Genomic DNA, 23,131 nt, shown 5'->3' with positions numbered 1-23,131 from the left:
TACGATGAATCTAACTGAAATAAGTCACACAGAAAAAGAAACATCATAAGATATCACTAATACACGGAATGTAAACTTGGCTACACAGGAACTGCATTCCAAAACAGAACAGGGTCTCAAATTTAGAAAACCAACTTATGCTTGCTTAAGGGGAAAGGTGAGTTGTGGTGCTGCATAAAACCAGAGATTGAAATGAGCACAGATAAAGTTCCTTAAGCCAAATATGGAATAGACAAGAGCTACTCCTTGCTCAACGAAATGGACTCAAAACCCCATATTAAATGCCTAAGAATGTACCTGACTAGTAAGTATCTTAAAACCTATGGATTGCTATGTCTCCAAAAGAGAATCAAGCGTGTGTACAGGGGCATAAACGCAGCAGTGATAGGATTGGAGAGGTTCGGTGAGCAAATGAAGACCCTTTGAAGTCATATTGCATGGTACCCATTCCACGGGTCTCAACTCTCCAGGTTTAAGTTATTCTTCCTTCAGCTAAAACATGCATGTGGAACCCAGAATATGATCAACCATGTGAACGGGAGACGTATTCAAATATGTCTCAGTTTTCCTCCCCTGGTACTCGGGTGCAACATTCTAGACGCTTTACTAACACTCTCCCCACTTGGAGAGTCAGTCCCTTTAACCTCCTGTTTGGCCCAGTTTGCAATTTCTGCGGAAGATGAACAGGAATAGCGAGAACAAATGAGAGGCTAGCTGGAGGTGTCTGGACGGGCAAATTTAACTCTCATTTCCCACCAGGAAGAGGAATTAACCAAAGGCTCAGCATGCCGTGCCGGAACCAGATTAGGGCCTGAAGCCATCCTGCGGTGTTGCGGCCAGGTCACAAGAAAGCGAGTTGAAGAAAGGAGCTCAGGGGCACTGTAATTCACAAACCTGCAGAGTTATAAATGACAGCTATCGTCCAAAAATAGACTGAAGTAAGGCTGCCAAGAGGACTTGAAAGCGGGGCAGAATTGCAGGAAACCGAATTCAGGAGGTAGACTGGAATTGCATTGAAAGCATAGGAAAAGAGGCAGAACGTCCACAATGATGCACTTGGCCAAAAAGGGCGTATGCGATTTTTCCTGAATATATTCAGGAAAAAACGCATACGCCCTTTTTGGCCAACCAAGCAAGCTTGCAAAGGAAATCTGCACTACAATGAAGTCTCACTTCCCCCCGGTCAAAAGGGCCATCTGAAAAAAGTGTAAAATCCAGAAAGGCAACAGGCCATTGAGAACTGGGAGCCCTGTTATGCTGATGGGCGGGATGTAAATTGCCAACAACCACTCGGGAGAAGTGTATGGTGTTTCCTGAAACATCTAAAAAACAAAGCAACAGAGCCTAGGGCACTTCCACTTATGGTCTTATAGCTTAGGGAAATTAAAATCAAAAAGACACAGCCACCCCAAAGTTTGGAACGGCTCTGTTTACAAGAACCTCGTTTACAGTACAAGTTCAACATCGCAGAAAGTGAAAAATGGAGAAAGAAGTTGTGGTATTTACTTACAAAGCAATATCACTCAGCAATGAAATCTGTGTCATTAGGCCCTTAGCAGCACAATGAGTGGATTCAGGTATGATGATTCTAACTGAAATAAGTCACACAGAAAAAGAAACATCATAAGATATCAGTAATACACGGAATTTAAACTTGGCTACACAGGAACTGAATTACAGAACAGAACAGGGTCTCAAATTTAGAAAACCAACTTATGCTTGCTTAAGGGTAAAGGTGAGTTGGGGTGCTGCATAAAACCAGAGATTGAAATGAGCACAGATAAAGTTCCTTAAGCCAAATATGGAATAGACAAGAGCTACTCCTTGCTCAACGAAATAGACTCAACACCCCATATTAAACGCCTAAGAATGTACCTGACTTGTAAGTATCTTAAAACCTATGGATTGCTATGTCTCCGAAAGAGAATCAAGCATGTGTACAGGGGCATAAACGCAGCAGTGATAGGATTGGAGAGGTTCGGTGAGCAAATGAAGACCCTTTGAAGTCATATTGCATGGTACCCATTCCACGGGTTTCAACTACCCAAGGTTTAAGGTATTCTTCCTTCAGCTAAAACATGCATGTGGAACCTAGAGTATGATCAACCATGTGATCGGGAGACGTGTTCAAATATGTCTCAGTTTTCGTACCCTGGTACTCGGGTGCAACATTCCAGACGCTTTACTAACACTCTCCCGACTTGGAGAGTCAGTCCCTTTAACCTCCTGCTTGGCCCAGTTTGCAATTTCTGCGGAAGATGAACAGGAATAGCGAGAACCAATGAGAGACTAGTTGGAGGTGTCTGGACGGGCATATTTAACTCTTATTTCCCACCAGGAAGAGGAATTAACCAAAGGCTCTGCGTGCCGCGCCGGAACCAGATTAGGGCCTGAAGCCATCCTGCGGTGTTGCGGCCAGGTCACAAGAAAGCGAGTTGAAGAAAGGAGCTCAGGGGCACTGTAATTCACAAACCTGCAGAGTTATAAATGACAGCTATCGTCCAAAAATATACTGAAGTAAGGCTGCCAAGAGGACTTGAAAGCGGGGCAGAATTGCAGGAATCCGATTTCAGGAGGTAGACTGGAATTGCATTGAAAGCATAGGAAAAGAGGCAGAACGTCCACAATGATGCACTTGGCCAAAAAGGGCGTATGCGTTTTTTCCTGAATATATTCAGGAAAAAACGCATACGCCCTTTTTGGCCAACCAAGCAAGCTTGCAAAGGAAATCTGCACTACAATGAAGTCTCACTTCCCCCCGGTCAAAAGGGCCATCTGAAAAAAGTGTAAAATCCAGAAAGGCAGGACAGGCCATGGAGAACTGGGAGCCTTGTTATGCTGATGGGCGGGATGTAAACTGCCAACAGACACTCGGGAGAAGTGTATGGTGTTTCCTGAAACATCTAAAAAACAAAGCAACAGAGCCTAGGGCACTTCCACTTATGGTCCTATAGCTTAGGGAAATTAAAATCAAAAAGACACAGCCACCCCAAAGTTTGGGACGCCTCCGTTTACAAGAACCTCGTTTACCGTACAAGTTCAATATCACAGAAAGTGAAAAATGGATAAAGAACTTGTGGTACTTACGTACAATGCAGTATCACTCAGCAATGAAATCTATGTCATCAGGCCCGTAGCAGCATAATGAGTGGATTCAGGTACGATGAATCTAACTGAAATAAGTCACACAGAAAAAGAAACATCATAAGATATCACTAATACACGGAATGTAAACTTGGCTACACAGGAACTGCATTCCAAAACAGAACAGGGTCTCAAATTTAGAAAACCAACTTATGCTTGCTTAAGGGGAAAGGTGAGTTGGGGTGCTGCATAAAACCAGAGATTGAAATGAGCACAGATAAAGTTCCTTAAGCCAAATATGGAATAGACAAGAGCTACTCCTTGCTCAATGAAATGGACTCAAAACCCCATATTAAACGCCTAAGAATGTACCTGACTAGTAAGTATCTTAAAACCTATGGATTGCTATGTCTCCAAAAGAGAATCAAGCGTGTGTACAGGGGCATAAACGCAGCAGTGATAGGATTGGAGAGGTTCGGTGAGCAAATGAAGACCCTTTGAAGTCATATTGCATGGTACCCATTCCACGGGTCTCAACTCTCCAGGTTTAAGTTATTCTTCCTTCAGGTAAAACATGCATGTGGAACCCAGAGTATGATCAACCATGTGAACGGGAGACGTGTTCAAATATGTCTCAGTTTTCCTCCCCTGGTACTCGGGTGCAACATTCCAGACGCTTTGCTAACACTCTCCCGACTTGGAGAGTCAGTCCCTTTAACCTCCTGTTTGGCCCAGTTTGCAATTTCTGCGGAAGATGAACAGGAATAGCGAGAACCAATGAGAGGCTAGCTGGAGGTGTCTGGACGGGCAAATTTAACTCTCATTTCCCACCAGGAAGAGGAATTAACCAAAGGCTCAGCATGCCGTCCCGGAACCAGATTAGGGCCTGAAGCCATCCTGCGGTGTTGCGGCCAGGTCACAAGAAAGCGAGTTGAAGAAAGGAGCTCAGGGGCACTGTAATTCACAAACCTGCAGAGTTATAAATGACAGCTATCGTCCAAAAATAGACTGAAGTAAGGCTGCCAAGAGGACTTGAAAGCGGGGCAGAATTGCAGGAAACCGCATTCAGGAGGTAGACTGGAATTGCATTGAAAGCATAGGAAAAGAGGCAGAACGTCCACAATGATGCACTTGGCCAAAAAGGGCGTATGCGATTTTTCCTGAATATATTCAGGAAAAAACGCATACGCCCTTTTTGGCCAACCAAGCAAGCTTGCAAAGGAAATCTGCACTACAATGAAGTCTCACTTCCCCCCGGTCAAAAGGGCCATCTGAAAAAAGTGTAAAATCCAGAAAGGCAACAGGCCATTGAGAACTGGGAGCCTTGTTATGCTGATGGGCGGGATGTAAATTGCCAACAACCACTCGGGAGAAGTGTATGGTGTTTCCTGAAACATCTAAAAAACAAAGCAACAGAGCCTAGGGCACTTCCACTTATGGTCTTATAGCTTAGGGAAATTAAAATCAAAAAGACACAGCCACCCCAATGTTTGGGACGCCTCTGTTTACAAGAAACTCGTTTACAGTACAAGTTCAACATCGCAGAAAGTGAAAAATGGATAAAGAAGTTGTGGTATTTACTTACAAAGCAATATCACTCAGCAATGAAATCTGTGTCATCAGGCCCTTAGCAGCACAATGAGTGGATTCAGGTATGATGATTCTAACTGAAATAAGTCACACAGAAAAAGAAACATCATAAGATATCAGTAATACACGGAATGTAAACTTGGCTACACAGGAACTGAATTACAGAACAGAACAGGGTTTCAAATTTAGAAAAACAACTTATGCTTGCTTAAGGGTAAAGGTGAGTTGGGGTGCTGCATAAAACCAGAGATTGAAATGAGCACAGATAAAGTTCCTTAAGCCAAATATGGAATAGACAAGAGCTACTCCTTGCTCAACGAAATGGACTCAACATCGCATATTAAATGCCTAAGAATGTACCTGACTTGTAAGTATCTTAAAACCTATGGATTGCTATGTCTCCGAAAGAGAATCAAGCATGTGTACAGGGGCATAAACGCAGCAGTGATAGGATTGGAGAGGTTCGGTGAGCAAATGAAGACCCTTTGAAGTCATATTGCATGGTACCCATTCCACGGGTTTCAACTACCCAGGTTTAAGGTATTCTTCCTTCAGCTAAAACATGCATGTGGAACCTAGAGTATGATCAACCATGTGATCGGGAGACGTGTTCAAATATGTCTCAGTTTTCGTACCCTGGCATTCGGGTGCAACATTCCAGACGCTTTACTAACACTCTCCCGACTTGGAGAGTCAGTACCTTTAACCTCCTGTTTGGCCCAGTTTGCAATTTCTGCGGAAGATGAACAGGAATAGCGAGAACCAATGAGAGACTAGCTGGAGGTGTCTGGACGGGCAAATTTAACTCTCATTTCCCACCAGGAAGAGGAAATAACCAAAGGCTCAGTGTTTCGTGCCGGAACCAGATTACGCCCTGAAGCCATCCTGCGGTGTTTCGGCCAGCTAAAAAGAAAGCGAGTTGAAGAAAGGAGCTCAGGGGCACTGTAATTCACAAACCTGCAGAGTTATAAATGACAGCTATCGTCCAAAAATATACTGAAGTAAGGCTGCCAAGAGGACTTGAAAGCGGGGCAGAATTGCAGGAAACCAATTTCAGGAGGTAGACTGGAATTGCATTGAAAGCATAGGAAAAGAGGCAGAACGTCCACAATGATGCACTTGGCCAAAAAGGGCGTATGCGTTTTTTCCTGAATATATTCAGGAAAAAACGCATACGCCCTTTTTGGCCAACCAAGCAAGCTTGCAAAGGAAATCTGCACTACAATGAAGTCTCACTTCCCCCCGGTCAAAAGGGCCATCTGAAAAAAGTGTAAAATCCAGAAAGGCAGGACAGGCCATGGAGAACTGGGAGCCTTCTTATGCTGATGGGCGGGATGTAAATTGCCAACAACCACTCCGGAGAAGTGTATGGTGTTTCCTGAAACATCTAAAAAACAAAGCAACAGAACCTAGGGCACTTCCACTTATGGTCCTATAGCTTAGGGAAATTAAAATCAAAAAGACACAGCCACCCCAAAGTTTCGAACGGCTCTGTTTACAAGAACCTCGTTTACAGTACAAGTTCAACATCGCAGAAAGTGAAAAATGGATAAAGAAGTTGTGGTATTTACTTACAAAGCAATATCACTCAGCAATGAAATCTATGTCATCAGGCCCTTAGCAGCACAATGAGTGTGTTCAGGTATGATGATTCTAACTGAAATAAGTCACACAGAAAAAGAAACATCATAAGATATCAGTAATACACGGAATGTAAACTTGGCTACACAGGAACTGAATTACAGAACAGAACAGGGTCTCAAATTTAGAAAACCAACTTATGCTTGCTTAAGGGGAAAGGTGAGTTGGGGTGCTGCATAAAACCAGAGATTGAAATGAGCACAGATAAAGTTCCTTAAGCCAAATATGGAATAGACAAGAGCTACTCCTTGCTCAACGAAATGGACTCAACACCGCATATTAAACGTCTAAGAATGTACCTGACTAGTAAGTATCTTAAAACCTATGGATTGCTATGTCTCCGAAAGAGAATCAAGCATGTGTACAGGGGCATAAACGCAGCAGTGATAGGATTGGAGAGGTTCGGTGAGCAAATGAAGACCCTTTGAAGTCATATTGCATGGTACCCATTCCACGGGTTTCAACTACCCAGGTTTAAGGTATTCTTCCTTCAGCTAAAACATGCATGTGGAACCTAGAGTATGATCAACCATGTGATCGGGAGACGTGTTCAAATATGTCTCAGTTTTCGTACCCTGGTACTCGGGTGCAACATTCCAGACGCTTTACTAACACTCTCCCCACTTGGAGAGTCAGTCCCTTTAACCTCCTGTTTGGCCCAGTTTGCAATTTCTGCGGAAGATGAACAGGAATAGCGAGAACCAATGAGAGACTAGCTGGAGGTGTCTGGATGGGCAAATTTAACTCTCATTTCCCACCAGGAAGAGGAATTAACCAAAGGCTCATCGTGCCGTGCCAGAACCAGATTAGGGCCTGAAGACCTCCTGCGGTGTTGCGGCCAGCTCACAAGAAAGCGAGTTGAAGAAAGGAGCTCAGGGGCTCTGTAATTCACAAACCTGCAGAGTTATAAATGACAGCTATCGTCCAAAAATATACTGAAGTAAGGCTGCCAAGAGGACTTGAAAGCGGGGCAGAATTGCAGGAAACCGATTTCAGGAGGTAGACTGGAATTGCATTGAAAGCATACGAAAAGAGGCAGAACGTCCACAATGATGCACTTGGCCAAAAAGGGCGTATGCGTTTTTTCCTGAATATATTCAGGAAAAAACACATATGCCCTTTTTGGCCAAGCAAGCAAACTTGCAAAGGAAATCTGCACTACAATGAAGTCTCACTTCTCCCAGGTCAAAAGGGCCATCTGAAAAAAGTGTAAAATCCAGAAAGGCAGGACAGGCCATGGAGAAGTAGGAGCCTTGTTATGCTGATGGGCGGGATGTAAATTGCCAACAGACACTCGGGAGAAGTGTATGGTGTTTCCTGAAACATCTAAAAAACAAAGGAACAAAGCCTAGGGCACTTCCACTTAAGGTCCTATAGCTTAGGGAAATTAAAATCAAAAAGACACAGCCACCCCAAAGTTTGGGACGCCTCCGTTTACAAGAACCTCATTTACCGTACAAGTTCAATATCACAGAAAGTGAAAAATGGATAAAGAACTTGTGGTACTTACGTACAATGCAGTATCACTCAGCAATGAAATCTATGTCATCAGGCCCGTAGCAGCATAATGAGTGGATTCAGGTACGATGATTCTAACTGAAATAAGTCACACAGAAAAAGAAACATCATATGATATCACTAATACACGGAATGTAAACTTGGCTACACAGGAACTGCATTCCAAAACAGAACAGGGTCTCAAATTTAGAAAACCAACATATGCTTGCTTAAGGGGAAAGTTGAGTTGGGGTGCTGCATAAAACCAGAGATTGAAATGAGCACAGATAAAGTTCCTTAAGCCAAATATGGAATAGACAAGAGCTACTCCTTGCTCAACGAAATGGACTCAAAACCACATATTAAACGCCTAAGAATGTACCTGACTAGTAAGTATCTTAAAACCTATGGATTGCTATGTCTCCAAAAGAGAATCAAGTGTGTGTACAGGGGCATAAACGCAGCAGTGATAGGATTGGAGAGGATCAGTGTGCAAATGAAGACCCTTTGAAGTCATATTGCATGGTACCCATTACACGGGTCTCAACTCTCCAGGTTTAAGGTATTCTTCCTTCAGCTAAAACATGCATGTGGAACCCAGAGTATGATCAACCATGTGATCGGGAGACGTGTTCAAATATGTCTCAGTTTTCCTCCCCTGGTACTCGGGTGCAACATTCCAGACGCTTTACTAACAGTCTCCCGACTTGGAGAGTCAGTGCCTTTAACCTCCTGTTTGGCACAGTTTGCAATTTCTGCGGAAGATGAACAGGAATAACGAGAACCAATGAGAGGCTAGCTGGAGGTGTCTGGACGGGCAAATTTAACTCTCATTTCCCACCAGGAAGAGGAAATAACCAAAGGCTCAGCATGCAGTACCAGAACCAGATTAGGGCCTGAAGCCATCCTGCGGTGTTGCGGCCAGCTCAAAAGAAAGAGAGTTGAAGAAAGGAGCTCAGGGGCACTGTAATTCACAAACCTGCAGAGTTATAAATGACACCTATCGTCCAAAAATAGACTGAAGTAAGGCTGCCAAGAGGACTTGAAAGCGGGGCAGAATTGCAGGAAACCGATTTCAGGAGGTAGACTGGAATTGCATTGAAAGCATAGGAAAAGAGGCAGAACGTCCACAATGATGCACTTGGCCAAAAAGGGCGTATGCGTTTTTTCCTGAATATATTCAGGAAAAAACGCATACGCCCTTTTTGGCCAACCAAGCAAGCTTGCAAAGGAAATCTGCACTACAATGAAGTCTCACTTCCCCCCCGGTCAAAAGGGCCATCTGAAAAAAGTGTAAAATCCAGAAAGGCAGGACAGACCATGGAGAACTGGGAGCCTTGTTATGCTGAAGGGCGGGATGTAAATTGCCAACAACCACTCGGGAGAAGTGTATGGTGTTTCCTGAAACATCTAAAAAACAAAGCAACAGAGCCTAGGGCAGTTCCACTTATGGTCCTATAGCTTAGGGAATTTAAAATCAAAAAGACACAGCCACCCCAAAGTTTGGAACGGCTCTGTTTACAAGAACCTCGTTTACAGTACAAGTTCAACATCGCAGAAAGTGAAAAATGGATAAAAAAGTTGTGGTATTTACTTACAAAGCAATATTACTCAGCAATGAAATATGTGTCATCAGGCCCTTAGCAGCACAATGAGTGGATTCAGGTATGATGATTCTAACTGAAATAAGTCACACAGAAAAAGAAACATCATAAGATATCACTAATACATGGAATGGAAACTTGGCTACACAGGAACTGAATTCCAAAACAGAACAGGGTCTCAAATTTAGAAAACCAACTTATGCTTGCTTAAGGGGAAAGGTGAGTTGGGGTGCTGCATAAAACCAGAGATTGAAATGAGCACAGATAAAGTTCCTTAAGCCAAATATGGAATAGACAAGAGCTACTCCTTGCTCAACGAAATGGACTCAACACCCCATATTAAACACCTAAGAATGTACCTGACTAGTAAGTATTTTAAAACCTATGGATTGCTATGTCTCCAAAAGAGAATCAAGCGTGTGTACAGGGGCATAAACGCAGCAGTGATAGGATTGGAGAGGTTCGGTGAGCAAATGAAGACCCTTTGAAGTCATATTGCATGGTACCCATTCCACGGGTTTCAACTACCCAGGTTTAAGGTATTCTTCCTTCAGGTAAAACATGCATGTGGAACCCAGAGTATGATAAACCGTGTGATCGGGAGACATGTTCAAATATGTCTCAGTTTTCCTCCCCTGGTACTCGGGTGCAACATTCCAGACGCTTTACTAACACTCTCCCTACTTGGAGAGTCAGCGCCTTTAACCTCCTGTTTGGCCCAGTTTGCAATTTTTGCGGAAGATAAACAGGAATAGGGAGAACCAATGAGAGACTAGCTGGAGGTGTCTGGACGGGCAAATTTAACTCTCATTTCCCACCAGGAAGAGGAAATAACCAAAGGCTCAGCGTGCCGTGCCGGAACCAGATTAGGGCCTGAAGCCATCCTGCGGTGTTGCGGCCAGCTCACAAGAAAGCGAGTTGAAGAAAGGAGCTCAGGGGCACTGTAATTCACAAACCTGCAGAGTTATAAATGACAGCTATCGTCCAAAAATATACTGAAGTAAGGTTGCCAAGAGGACTTGAAAGCAGGGCAGAATTGCAGGAAACCGATTTCAGGAGGTAGACTGGAATTGCATTGAAAGCATAGGAAAAGAGGCAGAACGTCCACAATGATGCACTTGGCCAAAAAGGGCGTATGCGTTTTTTCCTGAATATATTCAGGAAAAAACGCATACGCCCTTTTTGGCCAACCAAGCAAGCTTGCAAAGGAAATCTGCACTACAGTGAAGTCTCACTTCCCCCCGGTCAAAAGGGCCATCTGAAAAAAGTGTAAAATCCAGAAAGGCAGGACAGGCCATGGAGAACTGGGAGCCTTGTTATGCTGATGGGCGGGATGTAAATTGCCAACAGACACTCGGGAGAAGTGTATGGTGTTTCCTGAAACATCTAAAAAACAAAGCAACAGAGCCTAGGGCACTTTCACTTATGGTCCTATAGCTTAGGGAAATTAATATCAAAAAGACACAGCAACCCCAAAATTTGGGACGGCTCTTTTTACAGGAATCTCTTCTACGGCACAAGTTAAATATCCCAGAGAGCAAATAATGGATAAAGAAGTTGCGGTACTTCTGTACAACAGAATACCACTCAGCAATGAAATCTATGTCACCAGGCCCGTACCAGCATAATGAGTGGATTGAGGCACGATGATTCTAAGTGAAATAAGTCACACAGAAAAAGAAACATCATAAGGTATCACTAATACACGGAATGTGAACTTGGCTACACATGAACTGAATTACAAAACAGAACAGGGTCTCAAGTTTAGAAAACCAACTTATGCCTGCTTAAGGGGGAAGGTGAGTTGGGGTGCTGCATAAAAGCAGAGTTTGAAATTAGCACAGATACCGTTCCATAAGCCAAATATGTAATAGACAAGAGCTACCCCTTGCTCAACGAAATGGATTCAACAATGAGGTATCACCTCACGCCTGGTAGAATAGGCATCATTGAAAATCTACAAACAAAAAATGCTGGAAAGGGTGTGGAGAAAAGGAACCCTCTTCCACTATTGTTGGGAATATAAATTGATACAGTCATTATGGAGAACAATATGGAATTTCTTAGGAAACGAACAATAGAATTACCATATGATACAGCAATCCCAGTACTGGACATATACCCAGACAAAACCATAAATCAAAAAGAGTCATTCACCGCAATGTTCATTGCATCACTATTTACAATATCGAGGTAATGGAAGCAACCTAAATGCCCACAGACAGACGAATGCATAAAGCTGTGGTACATATATAAAATGGAATATTACTAAGCCATGAAAAGGAATGAAATTGGGTCATTTGTAGAGACGTCGATGGATCTAGAGACTGTCATACAGAGTGAAGTAAGTCAGAAAGAGAAAAACAAATCTTGTATATTCATGCATATATGTGGAACCTAGAAAAACTGTACAGGTTAACCATTTTGCAAGGCATAAATAGAGCAACAGATGTAGACAACAAACGTATGGACAACCAGGGGGGAAAGCTGTTGGGGGGGTGGTGGTGGGAGGAGTTGAGAGACTGGGATTGGCATGTATACATTTATATGTATAAAATAGATAACCAATAAGAACCTGCTGTATAAAAATATAAAATAAAATTCAAAATTAAAAAGAAGTAAAATTTAAAAAATAAAACAGAAAAAACAATTATTCCCTGCACATACATGTATTTATATGAATAAATTATTTCCATGCTTATATCTGTAAATACAAAAAAGAGGAATAAAATCTACCTTGAACCAAAAACGAAAAAGAGAAAAAAAACACAGAACCCACCAGTTACACAGAGGAAAACCGTATCAGGGCACTTGCTCCAGTTGTAAACAATTCTGAAGTTGGTCAGTGGTGGGGAATCGTCTCCCATTCAGCCAGCAGCCCCCACGCAACAAGCGTCCTCATTGCAAAGCTGGGGCACCGTGCCGAGGCATCTGTGAGTAAACGTGAGCTGAGCCCCAGGCCAGTTGCTGCTGAACTATTCCCACCCGTCCCAGGTAAAACACCTGAATATATACAAGGACTTGAAAGCCTAGAGGAAGGGCCATAGAGCCACACGAGTGACAGCATGCCGGCCGACTTGGTGCCTGCAGGCCAGCCAGGATGGTCCTGGCCCTGGGTGCTCTTCTGGAAGATTTCCATTTCCCTGCCTGAGATACCCGTCCTGTCCCTGCCCCCACTGCTTTTTTCCTTCCTCACCTCTGCCCAGGGAGAAATTCCAGCAGCAGGTATGGGTGACACACCCTCTTCTTTAGCAGGTGGCAGCCTGGCAACTGCTGCAGAAAGTCCAGCAGAGCCCCACTCACACTGGGCCACCCACAAAGCCGTGGCCTCTCACTCCCTCCCACCAGCCCAGCCCGGAGACTGCTGACAGGGCAGAGAAAATGGCGTCAGGCACGGCTGCAGGGGCTCTTGCTGCCTGGAGTGGTATTTATATTGATCTCAACCCAGGCACACCTGGGGAGGGCTGGCCGGCACGGTAAGGCTGCCCAGGTCAGCCAATCATCACCCCTCAGGGGCTCACAGTTGCAGAAAATGGAACTTGCTGAACCGGCCAGGTCCAAGGAACAGGTGTGGGCTCCTGAGAGTCAGGATAGACAAGGGGCTGCAGCTTTGGCTTGTTTTCTAATCATTTTATCTGGCCCATGAGTGGGAGACAACTTCAAGAAAACCCTCTCCTAATGAGAGGAACCCAGGAGTCAGGGAGAGGAGGGGTGGGTGGTGGTTGGAGACAGAGGCCTGGTGCCCCGGGTGCAGTGGAAGTCTCTGGAAGACCAGGTGGAGGGAGGCCTCACGGAGTGATGCCCAGGGTCACAGACCTGTCGCAGCTGCTGTTTGTTAGTTCAAGTCCTGCTCTGAGGTGCTCTGTGTCAGCTCTGAGCGACAGGTGAGCTGGGGGTGCTCTGCAATGAGGGCTATGTGCACGGTTCCTGTGTGCCCAGCCCTGCCACGGTACCTGCAAGGGTAGCTCTGTATCCTGGGAGGGGCCTGACCACGAGAGCCCCGTGGGCTGGGGTGGGGGTGGGGTACCTGCACAGGTGAGCTCCATATTCTGGGATTGGTCTGACCACGAGAGCCCCATGGGCCGCTGGGGACCTGGTAAAGGATGTCAGGACACTCAGTGAAGCCACCGAAGATATACCTCCAGTTGCTCCTAATTCCTACACCCTGCTGGTCATTCTACCAACCACCAGGACATGGTATTCTGTATTAGTCTTCAATGATGCCTTCTATTGTATTCCATTAGTCCCAGAGTCACAAGAAATTTTGGCTTGTGAGTGGCAGGACTCAACATACAACTAAAACAATACTTCCGGGCCGTCTGGCCCCAAGGGTGCAAAAATTCCCACACCATCTTTGGGGAAAGCTTAGCTAAAGACCTAAAAGTTCTACCTCTGGAAAAGGAAACCCTCCTTCAATATGCAGACGACATTCTGATCACCAGCCCTACTAAGGAGGCCTCTGAACTACCAAGCCAATAAAGGATAGAAGTTGTCCAAGAAAAAGCTCAAATATCACAGACTGCGGTGACCTGCCTGGGCTTCATTCTCACAGAAGGTCAGAGAAGCCCATCCCAGGAAAGGGAAGAAACCATTTTCAGCCTTACCCCTTTCTAAAACTAGAAGACAGCTTAGGGGTTCCTGGGGAGGCCAGGGTTTGCTGCTTCTGGATCCCTAGCTACAGTCTACTAGCTGGGCCTCTATATGAAACACTGAAAGGAAAAGATGATGATCCTTTTGAATAGAATCCAGAAGTGGCCTTTCAAGAATGGAAAGAGCAGTCAATTCAGACCCTTGCCCTGGAACTCCCTAATTTAGCTAAACCCTTTGACCTTTACATTCCCGGTGAAAGGTGAATCGCCATTGGAGAATTAGTGCAAAAACTGGGACCACTTGAAATGGAACAATGCAAGAATGCCATCCAGGTAGGATAAACTACGGTCACTAAGGGGCTTGGCCCACTGCCACATCTGGCCAAGATACTGGCGGTATCTAAAAACCTGGAAATCAGCAGCCCAAAAGGCCACCTCCCTCCTAAGGGAAAAGGACCCCACGTGGTGATCCTAACCACCAACCATGCCCTGAAGTTGCAGGGTTCGCTCCGTGGGCACACCGACCTCGAGTGAGGAGGCCCTCCAACTCCAACATCCAGAGAGATAACCGGGGGCAACAGGGCACCATGACGACTCGTGTGAACATCACTTGACCTGGAGTTTCTCTCATAAAACAACAAGAGTGTGTCCCAAAAGAGTAGACTACTGCTTGCAGGACTTACTGCACCCAGAGGGGAGCTAATAATCTTGGCGGGGGAACAGTATACCACACTGTCACCATAGAAAAGCCTACAGACACCGTGATGATGGTGGCCAATAAGACCGGCTGGACTCCTGTTTACTTCAAAAGGCTGTTGACTCAGTAGCCATCATGGTCCTTGATCACCACTGACCCTGGACTGTCTGGGAGTTGAGCGGGCAGGGCTCTGACACCTGGTGCTGTTTGTACGTTAATTCAGGGGCCTAATTGAAGAAAGCGCAGACTACTGGTCAGAGCATCTAGGCTGGCAGAGACGGTCAGCCTAAGGTGGCCGAACAAATGTGGGGCGGGGTGAAACCGGCCCCCACAGCGTCTCTGCACATCTCTTTCCTGGACCCTTAAAGGTCATTAGAATCTATAACACTTCCAATGCTGGTGCTCAGGTGGACGAGCAGGGAGGCAGGGGTCCTGGGGACAATCAACGTCACCGGGAGGCTGCTGGGGAGAAGCTCTGACCCTCGCCCCAGGGTATGAGGGCTCCCAACTCAGCACTCAGCAGTTACAGAAGAAGGGTCTGCACCCTCAGCACTCCAAGAATGAGGAACGGGACAAAAGGCAGAGGAGGGGTTTGTCCCCAGCAAAGCCCATTAAAAATCCCTGGGAGATAAAAGTAGAATCTGGGCAATAAAGTCAAGTCTAACCTTTTTTATCCTTTGTGCTTTGTCTAATTTCACGTGCTCCTAGGGTCCCGCATGCAGAGGTTCCACACCCGGTACTTCAGACCAGATTTCCTACTGCAGAATGGCTGGGTCGACACCTCAGCTCCTGGGGCCCAGTGCAGACTCCACGATATAGAGCCTGAGCTACAGCCAACCCGGCCCTCGAGAGCTCCACCGCCTCCCTCCCTCCCACTGACTCTGACAGGATCTCTACACAGCAGCCCAGCCCACAGCCCACGGGGTAGTGCATGCTCTCACCTCCCCATTCTCTGATCAAAATATAAAGTTTCCTTTGCTTGTGAACAAAACTCAGTCTCGATCTGTTGGTCCCAATGACACTGGGCAGGGGGACACTTGTTGGGGTCCACTCTGGAGGATCAGTAACAGAAATTGAGACTATTGTAACCTCAATGAACAGATGTGTGAGCCAAACTGTAGTTAACATAGAACAGTGTATAAGGCTCGGGTAAAATAAGATGTTTTTAACACTTCCATTTGATATTTCCATCACTTTTTATAAGCAAGTTCAGTGAAAAGGTTTGTCTTATTTGTCAGGTCAATATTAGAGAAACGAAGTGATTTCTTTCCAAGGATGTACATCTAATAATCTTGGTTAAACCTTCAATCTTGTTTTAAATGCTTTTCCATTGAAAATGATACCTCTCTTTCAGCTCCCCCATTTCTGAGAAGTATAAAATCTTATAATTTATTATTACCAAAGGGGAAAGGTGGGAGGAGGGATAAATTAACAGTTTGGAATTAACACATACACACTGCTATGTATAAAATAGATCATCAACAAGGAACTACTGTATAGCACAGGGAACTACACTCAACATTTTGCAATAACCTATAAGGGGAAATAATCTGAAAAAGAATAGATATTTTTATTGACATCATCTATCAATGACAGTTAAAGTGTAGCCTAAGGGAAGCTGGTGGTGAGTGCTTCTGACCCTGAAGACTTCAATCATCTAAAGTTTGGACTCTGCCTACTTCCCAAGGCCCTTAATGAACATATGTGTAGCCATAGCTTAAAAAATTCCCCAGTTTGGGTTTCGGGGAGACACTGATTTTGAAAAAGCCCTGGTGTTCTCCTTACATGAATGGGACTCTTCCTACTGCTAAAACATGTCTGTCACACCCAGAGGATGGTATACCGTCTGATCGGGAAGAGTTTGGAAAAGGCATCTCATCTCCTCATCTCCTGGTGCTCGGGTTCACCCCTCCAGCATCTTTACTAACAGTCTCCCCACTTGGAGATGTCAGCACTGTCAACATCCTGTTGCGTACAGTTTGGAATTTGTCCAGAGGATGAAGCGGAAGGATGAGGAACAATGAGAGACAAGTCCTAGGTGTTCAGACAGGCACATGTCACTCTAATTTCCAATCAGGAAGACGAATTGACCAAAGGCTAGGGTTGCCCATGGAAACAGTATAGGGCTTGAGGAAATCCCGCTGCTTTGTGGCCAGTTCCCATAAACACGAGTTGAACAATGGAACTCAGGGGCAGTAAAATTCACAAAACTGCAGAGTTGAAAATATCCATCACTGAAAAATGTCTTGAGGAAAGTCAGAGAAAAGGACTTGTAAGCAAGGGAGAATGGCAGGAAAGGGATTTGAGGAGGTAGAAAGGACTCGCCATTAAGCACAAGAAAAGGAGCTGAACATTGCCAACATTGCAGTTGGCCAAAAAGGGTGTATGCGTTCTTTTCTGTATATATTCAAGAAAAGGGCATACACTTTTTTAGCCAACCAAACAGGTGGGCACTGGAAGTCAATACCACAAAAGATATCACTTCGCATCAGTCAGAAGAGCCATCCTCATAAAGCGTAAACAACAGAAATGCAGGACAGGGCAACGAGAAGAGGGAGCCCTGTGAGACTTATAGTGGAAATGTATATTGCCAACGGCCATTCTGGAGAAGTGTATTGTGTTTACTAAAGCATCTACAAAATGAGCTACAGAGCATAGGGCACTTGCACTCATGGGCGTATATCTTGGGAAAAACAAAAATCGAGAGGACACAGGCACCCCAATGTTTACCCCCTCTCTGTTTAAAAGATCCTCGACTAGGATATAACTTAAATGTCTCTGGAGGGAAAAAATGGATAGAGATGTGGTACTTAGGTAGAGTGGAATATTATTCAGCCTGGAAATCAATGAAATATGGCCAGTTGTAACAACTCCGGAGGAGTTACGTATGATCATTCTAAGTGACAGAATTCAAAAAGAAAAAGACACATATCATAAGATATCACTTAAAGGTGGAATCCAAAATGGCTACACATGAAATAAATTACAAAACAAAAACATAGTCAAATATGTAGAAAACACGCATAAGGCTGCTAAACGGGAAAGGTGGGGAGGGGTGAGGCATCATCCAGGAGGTTGAAATTAGCAAAGATACCATTCCAAATACCAAACTGATAATCAACAAGGCCTACACGGTAGCTAAAAGAACTGCACTCAGCACACTCAAGTCACCGGAAAAGAATATATACGACTGGTAAGAATCTGAAAAAGAATTTATTGATGTCTCTCTGTACGTGAATCAAGTGGATGTACAGCAGCAAGAAACAGAGCTTTGAAAATCAGCTGTAACCAATATAGTAATAAATTGAAAAAAATAAACGACAGAGAGACAGAGAAAACCTCTTACAACTTTTCCTCAGGGACGGTGATGCAACATGGATTGAACACATCTAGACCCACAGCAGGATGAGACATAAGGCTGGAAACTGTTTGCGCTAAGAGAAATGTGAGGTTGGGTGAGGAAATGCACACCCTTTAAAGTAATACTACCTGGTACCCATTCAATGGGTCCCAAATCTGCAGGTTCAAGGGATCTTCCTACAGCTAAAACATGCATGGAAAACCCAGAGGACTGTACACCATGTGATCGGGAGATGTGTCTAAAATGCACCTCATTTATCCTCTCCTGGTGCTCCTGTTCACCATTCCAGCCACGCTACTTAGAATCTCCCCACTTGGAGAATCAGCACATTTAAACTTCTGTTTCACACATTTTGCAAATTGTGAGGAGGATGAACGGGAAGGGGGGGAACCAATGAGAGAAGAGTTGTAGGGGTTTGGACGGGCACATATCACTCTAATTTCCCATTAAGAGTAAGAATTAAAGGAAGGCTCAGCCTGCCTCGCCGGAGCCAAAATAGGGCCTGAAGCAATCCTGCGAGTTTGAGGCCAGCTCACAAAAGAGCAACTTAAAAAATGGAGCTCAGGGTCACTGCAATTCACAAACCTGCAGAGTTATAAATGAAAACTAACGTCCAAAAATATGTTGAGGTAAGGCAAAGAAGAGGATCTGAATGCAAGACAGAATTGCAAGAAACAGATTTCAAGAGATAGATTGGACTCATCTTTAACGCACATGAAAAGCGGCAGAATTTCGACAATGATGCAGTTGGCCCAAAAGGGCGTATGCGTTTTTTCCTGACTATATCCAGGAAAAACCCATACGCACTTTATGGGCAACGAAGCAAGCAAGCAATGCAAATGTGCACAACAAAGAAGTCTCACTTCCCACCGGTCAAAAGGGCCATCCTAAAAAATTGTAAAAACCAGAAATGCAGGACAGGCCATGGAGAACTGGGAACCTTGTTATGCTGATGGGCGGGATGTAAATTGCCAACAGACACTCGGGAGAAGTGTATGGTGTTTCCTGAAACATCTAAAAAACAAAGCAACAGAGCCTAGGGCACTTCCACTTATGGTCCTATAGCTTAGGGAAATTAAAATCAAAAAGACACAGCCACCCCAAAGTTTGGGACGCCTCTGTTTACAAGAACCTCATTTACCGTACAAGTTTAATATCACAGAAAGTGAAAAATGGATAAAGAACTTGTGGTACTTACGTACAATGCAGTATCACTCAGCAATGAAATCTATGTCATCAGGACCGTAGCAGCATAATGAGTGGATTCAGGTACGATGATTCTAAATGAAATAAGTCACACAGAAAAAGAAACATCATAAGATATCACTAATACACGGAATGTAAACTTGGCTACACAGGAACTGCATTCCAAAACAGAACAGCGTCTCAAATATAGAAAACCAACTTATGCTTGCTTAAGGGGAAAGGTGAGTTGGGGTGCTGCATAAAACCAGAGATTGAAATGAGCACAGATAAAGTTCCTTAAGCCAAATATGGAACAGACAAGAGCTACTCCTTGCTCAACGAAATGGACTCAACAACCCATATTAAACGCCTAAGAATGTACCTGACTAGTAAGTATCTTAAAACCTATGGATTGCTATGTCTCCAAAAGAGAATCAAGCGTGTGTACAGGGGCATAAACGCAGCAGTGATAGGATTGGAGAGGTTCGGTGAGCAAATGAAGACCCTTTGAAGACATATTGCATGGTACCCATTCCACGGGTCTCAACTCTCCAGGTTTAAGGTATTCTTCCTTCAGCTAAAACATGCATGTGGAACCCAGAGTATGATCAACCGTGTGAACGGGAGACGTGTTCAAATATGTCTCAGTTTTCCTCCCCTGGTACTCGGGTGCAACATTCCAGACGCTTTACTAACACTCTCCCCACTTGGAGAGTCAGCGCCTTTAACCTCCTGTTTGGCCCAGTTTGCAATTTCTGCGGAAGATGAACAGGAATAGGGAGAACCAATGAGAGACTAGCTGGAGGTGTCTGGACGGGCAAATTTAACTCTCATTTCCCACCAGGAAGAGGAAATAACGAAAGGCTCAGCGTGCCGTGCCGGAACCAGATTAGGGCCTGAAGCCATCCTGCGGTGTTGCGGCCAGCTCACAAGAAAGCGAGTTGAAGAAAGGAGCTCAGGGACACTATAATTCACAAACTTGCAGAGTTATAAATGACAGCTATCGTCCAAAAATATACTGAAGTAAGGCTGCCAAGAGGACTTGAAAGCAGGGCAGAATTGCAGGAAACCGATTTCAGGAGGTAGACTGGAATTGCATTGAAAGCATAGGAAAAGAGGCAGAACGTCCACAATGATGCACTTGGCCAAAAAGGGCGTATGCGTTTTTTCCTGAATATATTCAGGAAAAAACGTATACACCCTTTTTGGCCAACCAAGCAAGCTTGCAAAGGAAATCTGCACTACAATGAAGTCTCACTTCCCCCCGGTCAAAAGGGCCATCTGAAAAAAGTGTAAAATCCAGAAAGGCAGGACAGGCCATGGAGAAGTAGGAGCCTTGTTATGCTGATGGGCGGGATGTAAATTGCCAACAGACACTCGGGAGAAGTGTATGGTGTTTCCTGAAACATCTAAAAAACAAAGCAACAGAGCCTAGGGCACTTCCACTTATGGTCCTATAGCTTAGGGAAATTAAAATCAAAAAGACACAGCCACCCCAAAGTTTGGGACGCCTCTGTTTACAAGAACCTCGTTTACCGTACAAGTTCAATATCACAGAAAGTGAAAAATGGATAAAGAACTTGTGGTACTTACGTACAATGCAGTATCACTCAGCAATGAAATCTATGTCATCAGGCCCGTAGCAGCATAATGAGTGGATTCAGATACGATGATTCTAAATGAAATAAGTCACACAGAAAAAGAAACATCATAAGATATCACTAATACACGGAATGTAAACTTGGCTACACAGGAACTGCATTCCAAAACAGAACAGGGTCTCAAATTTAGAAAACCAACTTATGCTTGCTTAAGGGGAAAGGTGAGTTGGGGTGCTGCATAAAACCAGAGATTGAAATGGGCACAGATAAAGTTCCTTAAGCCAAATATGGAATAGACAAGAGCTACTCCTTGCTCAACGAAATGGACTCAACACCCCATATTAAACGCCTAAGAATGTACCTGACTAGTAAGTATCTTAAAACCTATGGATTGCTATGTCTCCAAAAGAGAATCAAGCGTGTGTACAGGGGCATAAACGCAGCAGTGATAGGATTGGAGAGGTTCGGTGAGCAAATGAAGACCCTTTGAAGACATATTGCATGGTACCCATTCCACGGGTCTCAACTCTCCAGGTTTAAGGTATTCTTCCTTCAGCTACAACATGCATGTGGAACCCAGAGTATGATCAACCGTGTGAACGGGAGACGTGTTCAAATATGTCTCAGTTTTCCTCCCCTGGTACTCGGGTGCAACATTCCAGACGCTTTACTAACACTCTCCCCACTTGGAGAGTCAGCGCCTTTAACCTCCTGTTTGGCCCAGTTTGCAATTTCTGCGGAAGATGAACAGGAATAGGGAGAAGCAATGAGAGAGTAGCTGGAGGTGTCTGGACGGGCAAATTTAACTCTCATTTCCCACCAGGAAGAGGAAATAACCAAAGGCTCAGCGTGCCGTGCCGGAACCAGATTAGGGCCTGAAGACATCCTGCGGTGTTGCGGCCAGCTCACAAGAAAGCGAGTTGAAGAAAGGAGCTCAGGGACACTATAATTCACAAACCTGCAGAGTTATAAATGACAGCTATCGTCCAAAAATAGACTGAAGTAAGGCTGCCAAGAGGACTTGAAAGCAGGGCAGAATTGCAGGAAACCGATTTCAGGAGGTAGACTGGAATTGCATTGAAAGCATAGGAAAAGAGGCAGAACGTCCACAATGATGCACTTGGCCAAAAAGAGCGTATGCGTTTTTTCCTGAATATATTCAGGAAAAAACGTATACATGCTTTTTGGCCAACCAAGCAAGCTTGTAAAGGAAATCTGCACTACAATGAAGTCTCACTTCGCCCCGGTCAAAAGGGCCATCTGAAAAAAGTCTAAAATCCAGAAAGGCAGGACAGGCCATGGAGAACTGGGAGCCTTGTTATGCTAATGGGCGGGATGTAAATTGCCAACAGACACTCGGGAGAAGTGTATGGTGTTTTTTACTGAAACATCTAAAAAACAAAGCAACAGAGCCTAGGGCACTTCCACTTATGGTCCTATAGCTTAGGGAAATTAAAATCAAAAAGACACAGCCACCCCAAAGTTTGGGACGTCTCTGTTTACAAGAACCTCATTTACAGTACAAGTTCAACATCACAGAAAGTGAAAAATGGATAAAGAAGTTGTGGTATTTACTTACAAAGCAATATCACTCAGCAATGAAATCTATGTCATCAGGCCATTAGCAGCATAATGAGTGGATTCAGGTACGATGATTCTAACTGAAATAAGTCACACAGAAAAAGAAACATCATAAGATATCACTAATACACGGAATGTAAACTTGGCTACACAGGAACTGCATTCCAAAACAGAACAGGGTCTCAAATTTAGAAAACCAACTTATGCTTGCTTAAGGGGAAAGGTGAGTTGGGGTGCTGCATAAAACCAGAGATTGAAATGAGCACAGATAAAGTTCCTGAAGCCAAATATGGAATAGAAAAGAGCTACTCCTTGCTCAACGAAATGGACTCAACACCCCATATTAAACGCCTAAGAATGTACCTGACTAGTAAGTATCTTAAAACCTATGGATTGCTATGTCTCCAAAAGAGAATCAAGCACGTGTACAGGGGCATAAACGCAGCAGTGATAGGATTGGAGAGGTTCGGTGAGCAAATGAAGACCCTTTGAAGACATATTGCATGGTACCCATTCCACGGGTCTCAACTCTCCAGGTTTAATGTATTCTTCCTTCAGCTAAAACATGCATGTGGAACCCAGAGTATGATCAACCGTGTGAACGGGAGACGTGTTCAAATATGTCTCAGTTTTCCTCCCCTGGTACTCGGGTGCAACATTCCAGACGCTTTACTAACACTCTCCCGACTTGGAGAGTCAGC

The 23,131-nt window shown here is 44.4% G+C and overlaps 1 long non-coding RNA gene across 47 annotated transcripts in view; it reads right to left on the bottom strand.

Annotated features, from left to right (window-relative positions):
- Positions 1-23,131, bottom strand: part of LOC307181221 — a 2,056,127-nt gene that overhangs the window by 262,020 nt on the left and 1,770,976 nt on the right. For 46 of the 47 annotated variants that reach the window (XR_013826124.1, XR_013826125.1, XR_013826150.1 and 43 more), the window contains 2 exons: positions 19,262-19,343; positions 9,411-9,492 (listed from right to left, as the gene is read on the bottom strand). The exons of the other annotated variant lie outside the window; for it this stretch is intronic. This is a non-coding gene — a long non-coding RNA (uncharacterized lncRNA). The remainder of the gene's footprint in view (positions 1-9,410; positions 9,493-19,261; positions 19,344-23,131) is intronic. 47 annotated transcript variants of the gene reach the window in all.

The sequence above is a fragment of the Stenella coeruleoalba genome (genome assembly GCF_951394435.1).
Source record: "Stenella coeruleoalba genome assembly, contig: scaffold_47, whole genome shotgun sequence".
Taxonomy (NCBI): domain Eukaryota; kingdom Metazoa; phylum Chordata; class Mammalia; order Artiodactyla; family Delphinidae; genus Stenella; species Stenella coeruleoalba.
The sequence above is the reverse complement of the archived record's forward strand: the minus strand, read 5'-3'. Positions and strand labels throughout refer to the sequence as shown.